Source organism: Chionomys nivalis, chromosome 21 (assembly GCF_950005125.1).
Source record: "Chionomys nivalis chromosome 21, mChiNiv1.1, whole genome shotgun sequence".
In the NCBI taxonomy this organism is placed as follows: domain Eukaryota; kingdom Metazoa; phylum Chordata; class Mammalia; order Rodentia; family Cricetidae; genus Chionomys; species Chionomys nivalis.
Window position 1 is genome coordinate 2220682 of NC_080106.1, and position 13823 is coordinate 2234504.

At 45.6% G+C, this 13823-nt stretch overlaps 1 protein-coding gene across 12 annotated transcripts in view; it reads right to left on the minus strand.

Moving 5' to 3' along the window:
- Pard3 (par-3 family cell polarity regulator) overlaps positions 1–13823 on the minus strand; it is a 490400-nt gene that overhangs the window by 45328 nt on the left and 431249 nt on the right. The gene's annotated exons all lie outside the window — the stretch shown is intronic.

Consider the following 13823-nt stretch of genomic DNA (forward strand, 5'->3'; position numbering starts at 1 on the left):
ATCCAGGATAACCTGGAATTTATGGTGATCCCCTGCCTCAGGTGCCCAAATACTGGGATTAGAGGTGTGAGATATGAAACCCAGCAAAAAACTTCCTAAGTGTGAGGTGCAGAAACTTTCTCTGTCCTGTGCTGGGCTCTTCAAGTTAAAGTTTTGATCTGGCTTTCTTTCTTCTACAGTTTCTCTTCTCTGCACACAGAGAATTTCCCTTTGAATAGGAATTATTGCTCAATAGGCTGACTGACTGCATTTCTCAATCAACTCAAACGGGAACCAAGCATGTGAACAAGAAGTAAAGCCTCCAGAAAATTCCATTCTGCCTGCTGTGCACTGCAGGGAACACAAAGGAGAGGCAGGCAAGCCAGAAGCTTGCAGTTGCAGGGAACCACAACAGTCGTGGCAAAAGAAGTGGTTTATGTTCCTGCGGTGGTGACAACTGGAATCAGAGCACCAGGAAAGAGAGGAGGAGAGCAGCTGGGAAGAGAGAGGAGGAGAGGTTGCAAAGGAAGCTAAGACTCTGGTGCTAAAACTTGGGGTGAAAGTTCAACCACCAGGATGATGACTTGTGATCCCCAGGGTGGACAGAGAGCAACCTTAGAGGTGGCCGGCTGTGGCTCCTCTGTACTGGGGACCAAATGAGGAAAATCAGGATTCAGATAAAGATCAGGGATATGTTTGACAGTGAGATGCAGTAAACCAGGGTGGGTTGGGTTACAGAAAGGAGCCATGGGAATGTTACGTAAATACATAAAAATGAGAGGCTCCCAACAACTTAAAGAATGGACTAGCAGGTGGACCAGGCTAAGCCCAAGGAACAATGCAGCCAAAGTTTGTGGTGACTGTCCAGGGTCTTTGGACACTGCTGCTCAGGATCTTTCTCCAGTCTCAAAGACCACAGTGAGCCTACATAGTCTTTCCCACAGCACCCCCTGACCTACGGCACAGCCAGGGAGGTGCCTGGCAAAGAGGAACCTAGATTGTGGCTGAGAATCATGTACCTATAACGCTAGATTGATTTAGAAAAATCCCAGGCTCATCCTCAAGTTCACGTCTGGTGTCTTGTGATGTGGTTTAATTTTCAAAGCTCGTCTGGGAGACATTTTAAGTCACAGATTTTATTCCTTCAACAGCTTCACTAGGTGGAGAACGTAGCTCAGCAGGCAGAGTGCTGGCCTCACACACACAAGACTCTGGAAGTTCAGCCCTCAGCACTGCATAAACATGGGGTGGTTTTAGACACATAATCCGAGCATTCTGGAGACAGGCAAGAGAATCAGGAGTTCTAGATCATCTCTGATACATAGTTTCAGGTCAGCTTGGGATCCATGAGATACTGTCACAAAACAAAGACAGCCAGCTTCACCAACGTCATTTAGCTATTCAGAGGTGGCTCAGTAGACTAAGTCACAGGTTTATTCATTCAGGAACTTCACCTTGTAGCCTATCTGACCTTGGCAGTAGGATCAGTGGTCAGTAAAATGAACAGGCACAGTCCTTGGGAAAACAGCCATGAAAAGCTAACTGCCGAGAGAGGCGCGTTATGAAGGACAGGAGCTGGAAAATGTTGAGGTACAGATCGTGTACGCTGACTGTGAACAGGGGCAAAGGGACAGTACCTGGGATGGTGCGTGGGGATGACACATGGTAACAGCAGACATGCACAGGATGCCTTCCACACATACCCAGCAGCCCCTGTGGCTAGAGGGACCAGACGGAGGGAAGCTGTCTTCCTGGACAAACACGCCAGGCACTGTACATCAGGACTTCACGGGAAAGCCACTGAGGGGTGCTGGCAGGATAGAGGTGCAGGCTGCACCACCTTCTCGTGCTTACACTACTTTGCAAGCTATTAAGCTGTACTTAGAGCCTCGCTAGGTGCTTCTCATGAGGGAGTTTGTCCTTGCTGTTCCCTGAAACAGCACTTTGGACACAGAATTTGAACGCACTTTCATTCAGAGGCTATGACGAAGGCGGTGTCCAGTTTAAATACTGTAAAGAAACTGAATGTAGAGAGAAAGTTTGAATAAAAAACAGGATTTGGTCGTTGTTTTCTCCCACCCTAAAAACTGTCAATGCCACAGAGTCTCGTATTTATAATCCAACAATTAAAAAAAGTTTCATTGAATGTACGATTTGTCAAAAATAAATCAAAAACTAAACTTAATTTTGGGTTAGGGAGCCGGCTAGGTAGGTAAAGAGCTCAAGGACCTGAGTTAAGATCCCCTAGAACCACGTAAAGGATGGTAACGCACACCTGTAATCTCAGATTTGGGGTGGGGGTGGCAGGTAGATCCAGGGGGCTTACACGCTATCCAGGATAACTAAATCATGGAGAATGACAGGTTAGGTGAGCCTGCCTTAAACACTAAGATAGCAAGTCACTGAGACAGACACTCAAGTCTGACCTCTTATCTTCTTTGTGTCCTTCAATTTTTTTGTTTTGAGACATGATCTTACGATGGAGCCTTGGCTGGCATGAAACTCACTATGTCGCATAGGTTGGCTTTGAATTTACAGAGATCTGCCCATCTCTGGGTCCCCAAGATTAAAGGATTGTTGTCTTTTGATTTTCAACACGGAAGACACTATTCAAGCATCACCCAGCTCTCTCGCCAAAGCTGTATGTCTAAGAAAGAAGCAGGGCAGTGCTCACAGAGCCTGCACGGGCTGCCAGCAGACAAGGAGCCATGACCCAACCATGCCCCTCCCAGGGTCTCCCCTACATCTCTGGCCTTATGGAAGGATTTACTAAAAGAATGAAATTTTTTTGGACAGGCAATTACTGTTGGAACACAACCTTCTCAAGGGTTAAGTGTAAATGAATCAGAAACACGTGGCTTAAATTTCCCTCAAAATTGAATTCATGTGGGCTTTTACAAAGGGGAAAACTGTGTTTTTCCAAACATGGCTTGAGTTTTGAAAACCTCCAAGTGCTGGGAAAATGGCGTAGGTACTCAGTTAACCTTTAACTATGACCACAATCACTCATCTATAACGTGGCAAAACGTTATCCAATAGAGTGAGTCATGCGTCATGGGCCGAGAAAACTGCTTGCACAGAGATCAAACACCCACTTGCACGATTCTACAAAGGGCGAGAAGACAGCATTTAATACTCCCCACGCACGAGTGAGACAGCTGATTCCTGCCATGGAGCACGCATGTGTGTTACTGGAAGTTCCATTCCGCAGGACACCACTGGGGCTGACCTGATCATTCATGAACCACACTCTGAGTAGCAAAGATTGAGGTGAACCCCGCGCTGCGGGTCATAATTCAGCACACAGGCTCACTTTGTTCTACGCTACATACTCTGGGCTTCCTAAAATTCATATGTGTTTGCTGGTCCCCCTGCCAAAAAAGAGCTAAATCACATGAATGGGAATCAAAATTCCCTGCTACAAAGGTATAGATAATTGCTGCGGAATTTACATAACAACACGCAGTAATTGGAAGTAATGAGTAATGTATTCATTATTACATGGAGAACAACGAGAAAACAAATAAGAAACGGTAAATACCCAGCATGGCTGGCTCTGCCACCTCTTTAGGTTTCACTCCAACTGGGAATCCTTTCAGGAAACCGTACAAATCACTTCAGACATTGGGTTATTGCCTGCTTTGAATTCAATTTCTTCTTTGTTTACCACATGACTAATTAGTCAGGAACTGGCTAATCCTATTGCATGCATTAAATCTGCACACGCACACCCGATTTCACAAGCAGATCTCAATTTCAGTGAAGAATAGGCCCAAGAGTTCTTGTTCCGGAATACCCCGGAGTCCTTCAACACGCTATGATTTACACTGCACACCTTGGGTAACCTTATGGGGCAGATCTCAGTGTTTAACCATGTAAAGGCCAGATAAAGAGGAAAGCCCACTTCCAGTATTAGGATTCATGATGTCCTGTGTCTCAGCGGAAGGCGTAACTCAAGTATGATCTGGCTAAGAAGACATCCAATGTTCTAAAGAAATACTCTAAATTTATTAGTAATGCTCCCATTTTTGATACCTGCAACATAACAGGCCTTTGTGGTGAAGAATTATATTATTATTATTATTATTATCCTTCTGGATAAACAGGTACAAAATCAGTTTCCTATGTCCACCACTGTGTACTCCAGGGCTGTGAAATACGGAGTTGATTACCAAGCCTCTCGACTCCCAAACCACCATTCCCAGCTTTCTAACATATGTCCAATTGCTTCTCCAAGATCTGGCAGAACCAGCTTTGGGGTCACCAATCTGCACACTCTGCCACTGAAGGGGTCCCCTTATCAGTGCCCTTTATATGGGAGTATCTCAGCAAACTGAGCGTAAAGGGCTTCCTTCTGACGAGACAAAAAAAGAAGAAGGTTCATGGGACCTGTGTCTGTGCTTTCCGTTATAAACAGTTCACTTGAATACCTCTCAGCAAGAGACTGTCCCTGGACTCTGCTGCGCCCCTCAGGCGAGGATGGGAATCACTTCCTCCAATCAGTAAGCTCAGGGCTGGAGAGGACAGCAATGCCTCAGGGGCTGAGTGGGTCCTTACCAGCTATGTCACCATGTCCAACATGTTTCTGACAGACCTGTGTGTAGCTGGAGAAGACCCCTAGGACCTCCTGTTCTATAAGAGTGCACAGAGCAAAGACGGCTCACCTAATGCAATGGGTAAGGAGCAGCAATTACATGCATTAGTTCCAGGCGAGGCTGTCTAAGTGGGGCACAATTTCCCTGTTTCCTTTTTACCAAAGAGATTTACAGTCTAGATGGGAAGATAGTGTGTGTAATACACCCTAATAGTTTGCAGAACCAGGTATATTAATGCAAGATATGTTGTGAAGTGGCATTAAATGCAAGAGAGGAATGTTTAAGCTATGTGCTGAAGGTCAGAGCAAAAAAAGAAAAAGGGGGGGGGGGTTAGAAACTTTTGTATCTGGAATGTGGGCTCAAGAAGCCCTTGTGTTTGGGCTATAGTAAGCCAACCTGGCTGGCTGGCATCAAGAAGACTTCAGGCGAGCCTCTGGGTTGTGGGTTCATGAGAAAATCAGCAAATCAAGCCTGAGTCCTGCCCAGGATACAGATGTGTGCACGATGCTGCTCCGGATACTGAGGTCCCTTAGAGCTGCTTCCCTGCCTCAAAGGCTGATGCTACACAAATCCAAAGAACCAGGCAAGGTGGAACACACAGCAATCCCAGCTCTGGGTAGAGGAAGGAGGACCTGACCGTCAAGGTCCTCTTTGGCTACACAATGTGTTTGAGGCCAAGTCAGGATACATGAGACTCTGTCTCAATGCAACACAAAACCAAAGGAAATCTACTAAATAAAAAAATAAATACATGTATCACTGACTGAAAAATAAATCTACACTGGTCAAAAACAATTCTGTCATCAGTTTTATTTGTTAAATTTCACTTAGCAAAAAGGACGAATATTTTAAATGGTAAGTTTCTATCCATGATTTTATTGGAACAAGAACGACAAAAGGAACTATGTGTAGGGTGGCTTTCCCACTTACACAGGCATTAGCTTAAGGCAATTTTTATAATAAAAATTCAGTTCATAACTAATAGTTCCTTGTATTTTTAAAACAATACAAATGCTTAATTTGACACTTGGAGTCCCCTGTCTGTGTCATGGGAGATTATCATTGACATCACTGTAATTAACTAGATCAATCTGGCTGCATCTCCTTCTATGATGAGAACTAATTAAATCGGAGCATGCAGCATTATGGGATTTAACTGTGCACAGTAAAGAAGAGCCAGTTAGCTCCGCCCACTCCTAATCCCTCCTCCTCACACACACACAAAACCCACAACAGTTTTCTAGAGAGCCGGGCACAGAGCAGGAGGGCTGAGGAGGACTTTAAAGAAAGATATCCAGGTCTGTTTTTCAGCCCATTCATAAAACGGCCTCTATCACTTAGGAACGCCCTGTTGATACATCTGCTAGCATGTGCATGTTTACATCTACGCTCTTGAGAGTGTCTGGGCCGAAAGAAAGCCTGCTAGTCACAGAAGGAATGAAAATAAACTTAAATAATAAGTTAAATAAATAAAAACTTAAAAGATAAACTTAAATAAGCGTCCACATGCTAACGGAGGGACCCAGAGACTTGATTCGAAACATGTACATTGAAATCGTCCACATGCACACTTTATTCAAATGGTTTATCAAGCAATTTTATTATCACAATCACATAAACAGATTTTCACCTGGGGAACAAATATTCCTTGGGCAAGCATGAGATATTGTATTGAGAGGTTCAGGGCTGAAGAGAACGGACGAGTGCTCTGATTTGTAAGACGCCTGATAAAATGACAATTTTTGCTCTTGCGTCAGAAGGCACTGCTGTGCAGGGACGTACATGAGGGCTGGAGAAAAAGGTGCACAGAGCGTATTTATGGCATAATGCAGAATTGTGGAGTAAGGCTACATCAGCAATTGTACTATGAAATGCCCACAGTGGATCTGTTTAAAGCCAGGGTCTGGCAGCTCTCAGTTGCCACACGCTGCCCTCGCACTTCCTCTTACCACAAGAAGACAGTCTCTCACATGCCGCCTTTGGTTACCCACGGTTTCTTGTGCACTAGAGACTGGAACGAAAGAACATAGATGATACACAGATACGCCCAGTTGGAAGAGCTCAGATGCGCACAAGAAATTTTTCCCTAAAACTTCATTTCATGTTGTTCGGCTAAGGGTCATTATTCTCTCTTGATGGGATCCTAAAATACAGTGTTGTTATTTAAAAGGAGGCCATTAGCAGGCCACTGAAATCACCAGGTCCTGAGTGTGTAGACACTGTGGTGGCTGCCACTTCTTCTTTCATTTGGGAGGGAATGGGAGGTGGTGGCGGGGAAGAGGCAGAAATCTTTAATAATTAAATAAATTAATTTAATAAAAAAAATAAAATAAAATAAAATAAAAAACACCTATGATAAAAAAAAAAAGAAAAGCCCAGAAAATAAATGGTTAAATCAATTTTAATTTTAATTCTAATTTAAAAAGCAAAAACCTGTCCTGTAACCAAATGACAGCCGTGGACTTCTAAGCCAAGCGGGTGCAAAAATAGGGACCTGCAGCATCGTAAGAAACAGCACTGTTTAGAGAAACTGAGGCGATCGTAACTAAGACAGAGAGGGCAGGGAACTTGGGAGTTAGAGCAGGTCAAGAGCTTGTTAGGAGCAAGGAAATCAGTGTTTATTGAGGAACAGTCTCAATTAGTTACTGGTGGGCGTGGATAATTTGTTTATTGTTCCCAGTTTGAGGAAAGGTTTTCTTACGTATTTATAACCAAAATAACGGCCCCAGCGGTGCTGCCGTATCTCTGGGGTGTTCCTGCCACCTGTTCTAGCTGCCACCTCCTCCCCAGCCCAGCGCCAGTTGCGCCTGAAGAGCTGCAACTTGGGAAGTGGCCTCCACTTCTGCTGAAAGCACTCAAGAGTGGCAGAGGCTGCTGCAATCAGACCAGACAATGACTTCAGTTAAGGAAAAAAAGACACAAGCTTGTGGGAGGGAAGTGTCACTGAGGAGAAGGGTCAGCCAAACACAAGCCCTCCTAACAAAGCAACCCAGGCCATAGGGCTCTCCCTGGCTATGAGGCTGGGTACTATCCACAGGAAGCTAGGAGTTGTCTTCCATTTAACAACCCTTCCTTAGGAGGAGCAGAGCATGCGTGTTTGCATGTGTGCACATGTATCCATGTGTGCATGCGCATGTATGTAATTTGTTTGGGTTTGGACTGGATGGACACCATGCCCTCTCATTGATGGTTTGTATGACGCTATGTATTTTGCCTTTATTAGGGATATTTAATTTAAGAGCATGGACTGTAACTCAGTAATATAGCACTTGATTGGTTTGTGTGAGGCTGGCTCCATCCCTAACATCACATATCGCACTGGGGAGTGGAGGCAGCCATATGAAAGGTAAGGAATGAGGGCCCTGGGCAGTATTTTAAATACGAGGCAGCTAGTTCAGATAGAGCTGCAGATGGCAGCCACTGAAGGTCCCAGGGAGGAATAGCACTGTGGCCCTGAGGCGGCCCCTGAATCTCTGGTCTTTGTGTTGAAACACACTTAGACTGTCTTTTAAAGCTGGGATTTTCATTCATCATCCAATGGAATGAGATGAAGGATTGTAGGCGCACCCCCAAGCCACTTGGACACTGCACCCATCAGATGTAAGATGTTTAAGAAAGAAATTCTGCCTTAGTCCATATTATTTAAAGAAGAAACAGCTGCCCTCCATCCCTCCCTATTTGCTTTTCGCACCAGGTCACTTTCTTTCAAGCCTAACCTCTCTCTGATATCTGTGTATTGTCCCCAGACCTCACCCCACCGGGCAATTAGAGCAAGAGACCCACTTTCCAAGGTAAGATCAAGGCATCCCTTTGCAAGGGCAGGAGGCCTGGACTCAGGAAACATCACAGGGACTTTCAAGAGTGATGACAGTCTGAGGGATCTCCACTCCCCTTGTTGCCATAGTGACCCCAGAATATGGGGGTCCTTCCTTTCCTGGGCTCTGCACAGAATCTGCAGCAGTCACTTGCACTGCAAGGGCTCAGATACTCAACCACTCTGACTCCTATGAGCTATCTAGCCCAGCCCCAAGGCACATGAAAGACGGCATCACCTAAAATAGCTGACCGGCCACAGTCCTTACTGCGTCAGCTAGAAGATGCAGTTTTGTGTCTGACAGTAGACAAGACAGTATATTTGGGGCTCCACAGCTCTGAGAGGTCTGCATTTCCCAGGACAAGCAGACAAAATGCCAGAGAAACCGTAAAATGCTTGCCATGTGGCACAAGAAGCTGAGTTTGAACCCCAGCACCCATGGAAAGCCAAGTGTGGTGGCCTGTAATCTCAGCCCTGGGAGGGAGAGACCAGATGACCCGTGGGGCTCAGTGACCAGCCAGCTTGGCCTTCCTGCCGATCTCCAGGTTCAGGGGCTCTTACTCTGTAAACAAGACAGACTGCTTCTGAGGATGACATGAGGTTGACCTTGGACCTCTCCATGAATGTGAACTCATGTAGACATGCACACACAGGTAACACTGAAAAACGGTAGTAAAATAAAAATATTCCTGATTTATACCCATATCTTCTAAGGAAAACCTTCTCGAGTGTCTTTGTATGTTTGTTTTACATGCAGTCACGAGGTCATTAACTTGAGTCCTGGAAGCTCACGTGCTCAGACTGGCATCCACAAGAGGCCAGCCATGCAGCAGGGCAGAAAGTCTGGGGCTATCAATACCCTGGGAAACTCTGGACCAATTAGCAAAAGTGTTGTCTGTATATTGCATTCAGAACTGCTTATCAGTGCAATCTTCATCTTGCAAGTTAAACATCCCTGTCCACTAAGGCGCAGGAAGGGTCTTTCTATAACAAAGGGACGGCAACACGACACACAGCATCTGTGTGTGCACGTGTGGTCCTGCCATGACCCTGTGGCATGAACACCCAATCATTGTATGTTTCCATAAAGTGGGGACAAGCACAACTAACACAAAGCGCATATGCCCTGCCACACCCAGGCCTCAGCCATTGTATATGAACCCGCTAAGCCAGTGCCTGCACAAGCAACCACCAGGCTCCCGGCAGGTCTCAGCATTCCATCTCTCTGTAGGAGAATTCCACCAGTCTTGGGCAGAATTGTCTCTTTAGTCCATAGTCAGTCTGTGTCCTATCTGGGTCGGTAGATGTTTGTTCATGTCTCCCTAGGAAAAGCCACAAAACAGGCTAGAGCCCTGGCTCTTGGTGAGAGGTTACCAGGGGTTCCCTCGGTTCCTCAGAGGGCCTTGAAATGGGCACCTATTCATGGCTTCTGTCTCCATAACAAGGTCAATCTGGAAGAACAACTGTTTGCCATCCCTGGTCACCCATATCTGCACCTCAGCATTCCAGGCCTCAGGGTCCCCTGCCCTCCGCAAAGACCTATGTTCTCAGCTTTCAAGCTCAACTTGTACAAAGGAAAGCAAGGCACACCCGTGTGCAGAGGGAGCTTTGCTCCTTACTTCCCATATTTTACAGGGGATGGGACAAAGAGCTCAGCTGCCTAGAAAGTTGGCTGTGTGCCTTGAGGGGACCTGAAGGCCCAGCCAGATTTCACTTCAAGTTACTGCACTCTGCTCACTTTGAGGTCTTCAGCTGCCTCAAGTGCTTGGGGGTTCTGTGGTCATCGTCCTCCCAACACACACTCTGCTTAGATGCTGTGCTCCATACTTGGAAATAATGGCTGGGCACTGGACACCAAAATCACTTTGGAACCTAGACCCCTGGCTTGTTCTGCATGTGACCTGGATAGGCCATGTTAACGGGCCCTTTTGGCCTTGATATGTGTATCCACTTTAAACCTGGGGTAACAGCTGAGAAGCCACATAAATATTAGCCTGGGTCCTGACTGGCGCACGCCTTTAGTGGGTTTTGACCTTGCAGAACATCAGAGTCTGTGTAAACAGCATCCTGCCTTTAGCAGATGCTCCCACTCTTGCTACTTACACAGATTTTTCTCAGATAATAGATGTATTACATAATTCTCAAAATTACATATTTAAAAAAAGCAGAAATAGGGCCAGGAGATGGCTCAGATGATAGAGTACTTACCTAGCAAACACGAAGCCCTGACACCCACAAAAAGGAAAGAGTGGTGACCCTAGACTCTAAGTCCAGTAACAGCAAGAAGGAAGGCCTCTTGCTTCCATCACGTAAGGATGAGAGGCCAAGTTCTGCCCACTCAGAGCTAAGACTTAAAGATCTAGCAAGACACCCACTGGGTGTGCTCGCTTGAGTTTATATAGCAACACATCCTTCTGCAGAAGCAATACCTTTTTCCCTGCAGAAATACTTTAGATGGTGTGGTCATTTTCTCTCAACCGGAGTCCCATTTCCAACAGCCAAACAATTAGCTGGACAGGTTGCTAAGAACCTTAGGGGTCACCACTTGGTCTCACTGCTACGGCAAGGAGAACTGTGTGGGAAGATGTGCTACGTGCCCACTGTGGGGTCAGGAGACTGTGGGAGGATCCAGAGGGACAGTCCGAGAGACCAGCAGCAAAATTTCCCATCTGTTATTCTCATGTCTAATGTCTTAGGCCAGGGCTCACACATTCCTGTGCCCTCCACAAGAGCAGCTAAACCAGATGCTCGGCATGCCGCCTGTAACAAAGGCAGTCTCCCTTCTAGCAGGAATTATTCTTCCTGCATTTCTTCTTTCAGAGGGGAAAAAGTAAATAAGATCAAACTACAGCATCCATCAAGATATTGCCTAACGGGGCAAAAATAACAGTCCCAAGGCTAGACAGCCTAGACATAAAGAAGACACAAGGCATTTCACACACGTATGACATCTGGGGAGAACCATACACACAGCTCGTACCATGCTCCTCATCTGAATCTCCTTTCCCAACTCTGGCCGGTCTGTCCATCTGGGGTGAACTGGTGAACCTTTACTGTCCACATTAGCTAGTTGTTTCCCACAGAACTGAAATGAGTACCATGCTCCTCTTTCCAGCACGGGGTTAATTATAGTCTCCAAAGGAAACCCACAATGCTTTCGTTGGCAGGCATTTAGCTAAATCACTTTAGATCAACTTAGTCAATCCGAGGTGCACAGCGTGCCTGGTCTCTACCATGGGAATGAAATACTTCCTGTCGCCCTTGCCAGGATGGGGAAAGTTGCCTGGGTAAACACGGTAGAGAAAGGAACTGGAGCTGCACATAATTCAAGTGCCTTAGAGTGCCTGATAATTGATTCCAGGGGCTCAATTGAAATGCTCAGAATAGCCATGTGTGAGCATTATCTTCTGAAGAAAGGGCTGAGAGCATATTGATTAATAATTATTTGCACTAACAGACTCAACAAAGGCAATATCATCAATTACTTTAAAACTTGGCGTGGGTCAATCACAATGGGATCAGTTGGATCCTTGGCTCGGTATTTCCAACAAAGAGGCAGACTCCCGATGGAGTCCCAGGCGAGCGCCACTGCTCTGGACGGAAGGCTCCTCACGCTGACCTAGACCTTCGAACACAGCAGTGAGTCTTCCGTGCTTCTGTGCCTGGCTCCCTACGGTAAACAAATGCACCATGGCACGTGATAGCGTGTGCCCTCCCAGAAGTGCATGATGAACAAGGAAACACAAGGAGGGCCAGGAAGGGATGACTTCAGGCCTGGATCCAAAGGCACACATACATTCACACCTCGAGTATATGGCTCTGTGTGTGTTGTGAGCGTGCGCGCATTCCCTAAACTCAATCACAGGATAGAAGTAAGCACACCCATAAAACACTGCTGCCCAGTTTATTTTGCAATTGAATGTGACTTTGAATAAAACCATCACCGAAAAGTCTTAAGAATTTGGGATTTAATCATATCCATTTGTCAGGTGACAATGATAAAACAAGAAATGTATACTTTTTGAGACAAGTTTTCATGCAACAGAAGCTGATAATCCTAAAACTTCTTCCTCTTCTTTCTCCTCCTCTTCCTCATTCTTCTTCCTCCCCCTCATCCCTTCCTCCTCTTCCTTCACCATCACCTCCTTTTCTTCTTCTGATACAGGTTTCTACTAAGTATCTCTGGTTGTCCTGGAACTTGTTATGTAGAGAAGACTGGCTTCAAACTCACAGAGGTCACGTACCTCTGCTGGGATTAAATGTTTGCACCACCGTGCCCACCCAAGACCCTGAACTTCTGATCCAACAGGTGTGTGCCACAATGCCTGGTTTATCCATTGCTGGAGACCGACACAGGGTTTTAACATCTCCCCAATCCAAGATATATATTTTTAGCAGTGATAAACAGATAATAAAATGGTTCTGAACTCAGAGCATCCAGAATTAACTAAAAGCAATGAGCCTGAGGCGTCTCTGATGGTGTTTACCCATGTTATATCACACAGCTTCAATGCTGCCTTAACTCCTGAGAACACACGCGCACTGCACACTGTGAACGCTGCCAGCCCCCACACAGCACTGGCAAAAACGGTCCGGCCCGATTGAACCTGAATCACAGTGCTTTTGCTGTATGGACAAAGGGTCCTGCTCTCATGGAAACATAATCATTTAATTGTTTAACACCAAGATGTTTACTGCCAACCTAGCACCTCTCTTCGGCACAAAGGCAAGGAGTTAGGACATGTCCCTGTTCCATTGCCTTAGAAAGTCTGATTTGAAATGTAGCTGCATGTATTTCTGCCATGAATTTCACAAACGATTAAATTTTGGCTTGGGATTTCTGAAGTAAATATGCTTCTTCCATTCTGTACTAATTATGAGAAATGGCATTCCCCAAATTGACCATTATAAATATTCTCTCTGAAAACTGTTGAAGATGGCCTACATGTTGCAGTAGCAAATACTAAACCAAAATGTAATTATTTATATTAACAGGCATGTCAATCTCCTTGGCATACAAATTATTTTTATCTTTAATAAATGGTAATATTATTTGTATACCAAAGAGTTGTTTTAAAATCAACCTCTTCATGACTTACTACACATATATTTGGTCTGTGTACTATCATATGTGCGTCCACACTCAGTAGGATGGGATCATATGTAAAACGCATTCTCAGCTTTGGCTTGGGTCATTGGTCTGTCCATAAGGCTCCCTGTACTAGAGGTTTGGTGTCCACATGGGACTTCTACAGGTGAGGGAACCTTTAGGAGATGTGGCCTAGTTGGGAGTCACATGATAAACAGGTGTGTACCACCAAAAGGACACTGCATGATCCCCAGTGTCTCCTCTTCCTCTGTCCCTGGTCAGGGAGGTACCTGTTTTTCTCTGCCCCCAATGCCCACTGCGACTGTTACCTCAGCACAGTCCAGAG